Raw genomic sequence first — 8,884 nt, forward strand, 5'->3', positions numbered from 1 at the left:
CATGGAGGCAGAAGAAGAGTGTGATCATCTCTGTATCTGGAAACCAGCAGCAAACAATACGGAGAACAAAATGTTGGAGGTATGGCAACACAATCTGTGCCCATGCAGGGGATAGAGAACTGGCTTTGGCATCACCCATGCATGTTGCATAACTGGTTCCAGAAGCTGCATTTATCCTTTAATTGACCACCCCCAGATCATCACTTTTTAAATACAGCATTGCTGTATTCATGGGAAAGGTGCAGATGTTTGCGGGTTCAACCTACTTTTCAATACTGTCCCATCCTTGCAACTTCTGCTGCAGGGAGCCAGCCGACTGCATCCTAATTGAAGTACTATCATGCACGTATGATAAAAGTGATTGCAGCGGCACATCTGCAGTGTAAATTTTTTTTCGGAGGGCCAGGCGTACTGCACTTCCCAAACCGCCCACCCGTCTGCCCACTCCCGCCTCATGCCTGCCCACTCCCCACCCCCTCCCTCCTAACGTCGGAGCAGCCTGTATCCCCCCTCCCCAGCCAAAGGTAAGATAATGGCTGAGGAGGGGGTGTTCCACATAGCAGACCCTGTGGTCTGGGCCCCCTTGTTCCCCCTTGTTGCTTCCTCTATAGTTACGCCACTGAGTGATTGCCTGTGACCAAAGAACCTTGTGTTTAATAAGTTTTACATTTGCCAAACATACAGTAGTACTTTTTCTGTGGAATATTAGAAAAAAACAAAATGACCCCATGCTCAGCCAGATCTTGGATGATCCTAATATCCACTAACACCATTTCTTATTTAATGGACTAGCATCCCAGCCTATGACACTATTCGTGTCTCCTAGTTCCCTACTTCATACATACATAGTTTGTTTTGGTGCCCATGTCATTTGTAATAGTACACTTGGTTAAAAAGAATTGAACCATAAACATAACTCAGACAACTCCATGTATTTGTTATAGGAACCAGACAAGTAAATAAGTAACTGCTCTCTAAACACTTTCACCCTAGTTAGAATGACCACACTAGATAAGGGAAACCCTACCAAAATCTTACTTAAAGGTACATTACCTCTTTCAAAGGACTGTAAGGGTAATGTCACACGAGACTACCCCTGCGCCACTGTCAGTGAGAAAACACAAAACTGAGGATTTACTCACCCGTATCTGCTTTGAGTGTCTGTCGGTGCAAAGACACAGCAGAGTGGAGGGGAGTGGAGGGGAGTGCATAGGCTTCTCTCTAGCTACAGAGAAAAATGCAGGTGGAGAGAAGCTAAGCCACAATCTTGTGTAACATTACCCTAAGCTTTACCCTTATCAAATATAAAAATGATATAGATATGCACTGGTGTGGGGCCTGAGTAAATGACACCTTTAGTCTCACAAGCACAGAAGAGGCCAATGTCTTCAGAATATTCCGCAGCCTAATGTTCTCTTAATCTGCCTCTGCCTGTGTGACAAAAAAGTCCAGATGTATGAAGTAGGGACTAGGAGACATGATTAGGTGACGGGTGCAGGACAGTGTCATAGGCTGGGATGTTTGTAAGAAATCGTGTTAGTGGAAACCAGGATCATCCAATGTCTGGCTGAGCATAGGGTCACTGTTTCTCTGTAATATTCCACAGAAAAAGTGCTACTGTATGATTGTTTGGCAAATGTATAAGTTATTAAACACAGTGTTCTGTGGTTCACAGTCAATCACTATTATCATATGTGCATGATAGTACTTCAGTTAGGATGCAATAGGCTGGCTCCCTGCAGCAGAAGTGGCAAAGATGGGACATTACTGAAAAAAAGTAGGTTGAATCTACAAACATCTTCACCTTTCCCATGAATACAGCACTAACTGTGTTCAGCAATGCTGTTTTAAAAAGTGATGATCTGGGGGTGGTCAAAGAGCTTTCTCTTGGATGTCCCCTAGCTTGAAAGTTATCCAGATGTGTAAGCTTTGCAGTACTGGTAGGCAAAAGATGGAGGAGAGCCCTGTACTTACTTATTACCTGCCTATCGCACTTTGCACTAAATAAAGCACATGCATGTGTGCAATGTGCAGCCTACATTGAAATCCAATGGGTGTTACTTTTATGCGGATGTGCGCAAACACCCCTTGATATTCTGCATCAAGTTAAACTTTAAGTTAATGGTTGATTTATGGAAGAAGTAATATGCATAGTTTAAACTCCAAATGGATTTGTCATTTAGGCCACCAAGAAACAGAACATATACTGTATGCATTCCAGTAAAGACCAAAAGGCTAATTTACAAAATTAAAGTATTAAAATAAATGCACAATTGTACACATGCTTTACAAATTGTGCTAACTGCAACTAAGCCCATTCAATCTGCTCTGATGAATCGTGTGCAACTGTACACAAGTAAAAAACATACAGGGTGCAACAGATGCAAGGAAACAGGGGTTCCCGTGTTTTGAATATCCCAAAATAGGACTAAAATTATTTTATTTCGCAGAAATACAATACTGACAGGCTGAGATGGGACAGTCAGGTTGGCAAAACAATCAGATTTAGAAACTTCAATTAACAATTACTTACAAAAACAAACCTCTCAGCAAAAAACGATCAACATGACCTATAGGTGAATTTTAATGTACATTCATATTTTAAAAAGCAGTTTTTTAGTGTCAGTATCACTTTAAATGGCTTCTGGAATAAAGATGAAAAATATGCTACCAGGAGTATTCTTTTTGAGTACAGCTGCTGGTTTCAGGAGTTTTTGTAAGTTATTTCTACACTCAATCCTACCTAATAATTGTTCCACTTGCCCAAACTGTGCAGCCGACCTGCTTTACCATTTGTGGAACTGCCCCAAGGTTAGGGTTGCCACCTTTTCTGTAAAAAAATACCGGCCTTCCTATATATTTAACTTTTTTCCCTATTAATAACACCAATTTTACCGGTCAGGCCGGTAAAATACAAGCCAGGTGGCAACCCTACCCGAGGTATATCCTTGGATGCAAGATAGAGCCTGGGTCACAGGTAATCTCTTTGTGCCAATGTCCCCTGAGTGGGAAAAATGTAACTCATACAGCTAATGCCAATTGGAGCTCATGAAGGCAGCAAGAGACTCTTGACAACCAAGACCAGACTAGGCCAGCTGGGCACCAGGATAAAAAACTCTGATGGGCCCCAGGCCATCTTATAGGATCTGTACAACACATGACGTGAAAAATTATATGTTTCACAGTGTAACTGGAAGAAAAAAAGACCACTTAAAATCACCTCCTTACAAACTACTTTCAAGTGAAGCTTTTTGGGGCCTTTTGGGGAAACTGACTTCTGATTTGTACCAATAGCTATTGCCACATAACATTGCTAAAAGGGAATCCAATCCTTTCCTTGAAACAATCTATGTATCTGCCTTTATATAAAGTAAAGAGGTTTTTTTTATCATAACAGACACAATGATAAGCAACATGTCAGGCTCACACTGCTCCTTTTAATCAAGTTACTTATCCTGTATTGCCATCTAGTTGTCACTGACAAAAAATATTGAAAATGCTACATTGCATTGGAGAACAATATGATTGCATTGCATTGTAGATTAAAAAAGACAGGACTTTTCAAGTTTTTTTTTTTTTTTTTTTTTTTTAGAATTAAAGATGTTCTGCAATTGCTGCACCCCATAGCTGCTGATTTGTACATTCATTTGTTATTAAGTGGTTTGGTTTCATTTTGGATTTCTCGGCTTTTATTCTTGATAGCTGCCTCCACAAACATATTATTTGCCTGTAAAAATTGGTACTTTTGATAAAAATATAAGAAAACAATAAACAAAAACAAGAGTGAGATGCAAGAGGACCAGCACTATGGCAGCTCTATTACTCAGCGCCATCTGTTGGTTAGAAAGCAACGTTGGCAATGCCATCTATTGGTCACACAGCATAAAAACGGTAGAAACACTATAATATAGTGCCATCTGTTGTCTAGAAAGCAGCAGTAATGATTTCTTTGCAAAGAGCCACATCATCTGATTAGAGAGAAAGCATACAGGTGTATAGTCCAAGAGGGATCTTAACTCCTGTCTCTCCCCCGCCCCGTCTTCATTCCCTGAAACAATGGATCTCCCACCCTCACAGACCCCATGCCCACTAATCCCATTACGTGTTAAACTAATTATCAGTTGAACAGCGTGGGACAATGGGAAGAACGAGCCCATTGTTTTATGAACAAAGTGCTGAATAAAACGTATCGGCACACTAGAAATAAAGAGTATTAACAGCAAGTCTCCCATGTTAGGCTAAGGGCAGACGGCAGATTCGGGGGGGATTTAGTCGCCTGGCGGGGCAACAATCTCCGCAAACTGCCTTCTTCCTGCCTCACAAGGAAACTTCGGGTGATTTCGGAAATCTATTCGCCGCAAGTGCATTGCGCAGGCGTTTTCTCATTCAAGCAGGCGGAAGGCAGGAAGAAGGCAGTTCGGGGAGATTGCTGCCCTGCAGAAGAGGCGATTAGTCGCCTGGCGATTGAATTTCCCCGAATCTGCCCGTCTGCCCCTGCCCTTTTATTTTTAATATATTTCATTGTTTTTAGATGTGTGAATCTGTTTCATAGGATAGAAAACTTTTTGAATTTGGCCAATGTCCAGAAGAGTCGACGTTCCAAAGCCCCGAAGATCTGAAGTGCCGAAGCCGCAAACAGAGTCAAAGCCGCAAAAACAACCGAAGCATCGAAAAGATCCGAAGTTGAAGTCCTGAAGCCGCTAAAAGATCTGAAGCCAGGAAAGGAGCCTTTTTTTTTTATAGACTACCGATGTTTGTAATGCCACCAAAGGTTTTTTTTAAAAAAATTATTCTATGGGGCCTCTGACCACCAATTTTTTTTATACTGTTATGGGGGGCACTTGTACCAATGTTTTTCATTTTAACTTGTAGGGGGGCCTGACCAACAATGTTTTTAAAAAAAAACACTTATGTGGGACCCTGGCTGCCTTTTTTCTAACTTATAAGGGGGTCCTGACCACCAATGGCTTTTTATAACTTGTGCGTGTGGGGGTTTACCGTTTTTAGCACCGTTTGTGTGGCCTGGGTGGGATCTGGGGTGGGGCTTGGGCACTGGGCTGAGGTGGGCGGGGACCAGGGGGCCCAGAAAATATTGTATTATTATTAATATGTATTTATATAGCGCCAACATATTTTGCAGAACTGGATGGGGCCCTGTGATTTCTGATGGCAGCCCTGGTTTAAAGGGTCTCCAGTCTCACTTAGCACCATCTGTTGGTAATAAGCATAATTTACAGCAATTGCAGTCTCGTCCAGCCCCCTCTGTTGGTTGTAAGCAAGATAGTGGCGACTGTGGTCTTGCCCAGCTCCCTTTGTTATTGTTATTATTATTATTATTATTAACATATTTTTATATAGCGCCAACATATTTTGCAGTGCTGTAAAGTAAACGTGTTTATTCTAGGTGAAATGACATACAAATAACACATGGAGTTACATACATCACAACCAATACAAGTACAGAAGTGAGGAAGGCCCTGTGCAAAAAGAGTTTACAATCTAAAGGGAAGGGAATAATACACGAGGTGTGGGAGTGGGGAAGATTAGAATTAAGTGGGTGAGATGAAGTGCTGTATGTGGTATTGCATTTGGTAGTTAAGGGTAGGCTTCTCTAAAGAAGTTCGTTTTAAGAGATCTTTTTAAAACAGAAAGATTGGGAGAAAGTCGGACAGACAGTGGGAGAGAATTCCAGAGGAGGGGTGCAGCCCTTGCAAAGTCTTGAATGCGAGTGTGTGAGGAGGTAATGAGAGAAGAGTTGAGTAGCAGGTCAGTAGAGGAGCGTAGTAAGCTGTTGGGTGAGTATGTAGAAATGAATTCAGAGATGTAGGGTGGGGCAAAGTTATAAAGTGATTTGAATGTCAGTGTCATTAGTTTGAATTTTATTCGGAAAGGTAGCGGAAGCCAGTGTAGGGATTGGCAGAGTGGCATGGCAGAGTAGAAGCGGTTGCTGAGGTTTATTAGCCTCACTGCAGGGATTTTTATGGGCTGGCCAATTAAAAGAGAGTTACAGTAGTCTAGATGTGAAATGACTAGAGAGCAGCGCCGATTCAGAGGAAAATGCCGCCTGAGGCGGCTCCTGCAATGCCGCCCCCGCTCCCAGGTTTACCCGTCAGGAGGGGAGGCAGGAACTCTAATGCGGAGAGCGCAATTGCGCTCTCTTGCATTAGTAAAGCCGAATTTCCGGTTTAAAAAACGGAAATTCAGCTTTTAAAAGGTACCAGGAGCGGCTTTTTGCCGCCCCCGGAAACCTCTCCGGTGTGCCGCCTGAGGCGAGTTTCTCAAATCGCCTCGTTGGTGGCGCGCCCCTGCTAGAGAGTGAATCAAATTTTGGCAGCATCTTGGGTGATAATTGATCGTATTTTGGATATGTTTTTTAGGTGGAAGTGACATGATTTAGTAAGTGACTGGATATGAGGAGTGAAGTACAGGGCAGGGTAACTCCAAAACCTGGGGAGATTGGGTGATGGGGTGATAGTGGAATTGTTAGCTATGATGGATACTTCCGGGAAGGTATCATGTAGAGATAGCGGACAGGCAGGAGGAGACACGAGTTAGGAGTTCTGGGTTGAGATCAGAAGAGGAGAGATAGATCTGAGTATCGTCAGCAGAGGGTGATCTAGAGTGTCAAACGCAGATTTGAGAGATCAATCAGTATTAGTAGTGAGAAGTGATTGTTGGCTTTAGCTGTTAAAAGGTCATTAGTTAGTTGGTTAGGGCAATTTCAGTGGAGTGTTGTTACTTAAAACCAGATTGTAGGGGCCCAGCAGGTTATTGTCAGAGAGGAATGAGGTTAGTCGGCTGCAGACTAGGTGCTCATGTAGAGATGTAAGGTAGCAGAGAGAAAGGTTGGAGGCTGTCAAGATTGGAGGGATCAAATTAGTTTTTTTTCAGAATAGGGGTGACAAGAGCATGTTTTAGTTGAGAAGGAGTTTAGAGAAGTTTAGAGACAGAAGAGTTGTTAATGTTGTTAACGGGTATATTAAAGTCACCTAATATGATGGATGGGGTGTTAGTTGAAAGAAAGTAAGGAAGCCTGGCAGCAAAGTTCTCCAAAATTGTGCTGTTGCTCCTGGAGGTCGATATATGAAAGCAATGCAGAGCAAAACAGGAGAAAAGAGCCTAATGCAGTAAGCCTCAAAAGAGGAGAATGATAGAGAAGGAACAGGTGGAAGAACTTTAAAAGTACAGCAGGGAGAGAGAAGCAAACCTACCCCACCCCCAGCCACCTCTGTTTCCAGGCCTGGGAGTATGAGTAAGGTGTAGGACAGGACAGCAGGAGAAGCAGTGTCAGTAGGAGAAATCCAGATCTCAGTAAGTGTGAGTATGTTGAAGGAATTGGCAATGAAATGGTCGTGTACAGCAGTGAGTTTGTTGCAAACGGATCAGGTGTTCCAGAGAGCACAGGAAAGATTAAATATAAGGATTGAACACTCAGTCTATATAAAAAAAATCATAATTTATTATGACAAAAACATACATCATGGCAGACAGCCCTGGGGTAATCTGATACTTCTTAAGGTATTTAAACAGCACAAGCAATCTTTCTGCCTTTTTATTAAATTTTTGTATTTAAAAGTGTTTTGCCCCTGATGAAGGCCATTGTGGTGGTCGAAACGCATAGGGCTGTCTGCTATGATGTACGTTTTTGACATTATGCATTTTGGCTTTTTTATATAGACCAAGTGTCCAATCCTTTTATTTATTTTTATGATACTCACTAGGAGGCTTTATTTGGGCAGCCCCCACTGGATTGGCTCCTCAGCATTCACTTTAGGGTGTGCGCCTTCCAAAATTTAGCACAGAAAAGATTAACTGGATTCTTGGGTATAGGGATAAGAGTTCTGTATCATTGGAATACATTCAGAATGAAAGGAGCCCGTTGCCGTGATATATCTGGGATGGGGTAAGGGCCAGGGTTTGGGGAAATGTCCCCAGCTGCCAACAATAGACAGGAGAGATAGACTCGAGGAGTTACCTGGAATATTTAAACAGAGTACTTTATTAACTTCATGTGTGGAGAGGGAAGGAAAGGTAAGTTGAGAGGCTGAGATTTGTGACTTCTCCCCTCTGTTGGTTGTAAGCAAGCTTTATGCAGACTGCAGTCTCGCCCAGCCCTCTCTGTTGGTTGTAATCACGATAGTACGGCGACTGTGGTCTCATCCAGCCCCCTCTGTTGGTTGGAAGCAAGCTTTATATCAGTGATCCCCAACCAGTAGCTCGTGAGCAACATGTTGCTCCCCAAACCCTTGGATGTTGCTCTCAGTGGCCTCAAAGTAGGTGATTATTTTTGAATTTCTGTTTTGGAGGCAAGTTTAGATTGCATAAAAAACAGATGTACTACTAAACAGAACCTCCTGTAGGCAGCCAGTCCACATAGGGGCTACCAGTAGCCAATCACATCTATTATTTGGCTCCATCCAGGAACATTTTTCATGCTTGTGTTGCTCCCCAACTCTTTTTACATCTGATTGTTGCTCACGGGTGAAAAATGGTTGGGGATCCCTGCTTTATATAGACTGCAGTTTCCCTCGCTCCCTCTGTTGGTTGGAAGCAAGCTTTACATAGACTGCAGTTTCCCTCGCTCCCTCTGTTGGTTGGAAGCAAGCTTTACATAGACTGCAGTTTCCCTCGCTCCCTCTGTTGGTTGGAAGCAAGCTTTACATAGACTGCAGTTTCCCTCGCTCCCTCTGTTGGTTGGAAGCAAGCTTTACATAGACTGCAGTTTCCCTCGCTCCCTCTGTTGGTTGGAAGCAAGCTTTACATAGACTGCAGTTTCCCTCGCTCCCTCTGTTGGTTGGAAGCAAGCTTTACATAGACTGCAGTTTCCCTCGCTCCCTCTGTTGGTTGGAAGCAAGCTTTACATAGACTGCAGTTTCCCTCGCTC

The sequence above is a fragment of the Xenopus laevis genome, chromosome 8L (genome assembly GCF_017654675.1).
Source record: "Xenopus laevis strain J_2021 chromosome 8L, Xenopus_laevis_v10.1, whole genome shotgun sequence".
Taxonomy (NCBI): domain Eukaryota; kingdom Metazoa; phylum Chordata; class Amphibia; order Anura; family Pipidae; genus Xenopus; species Xenopus laevis.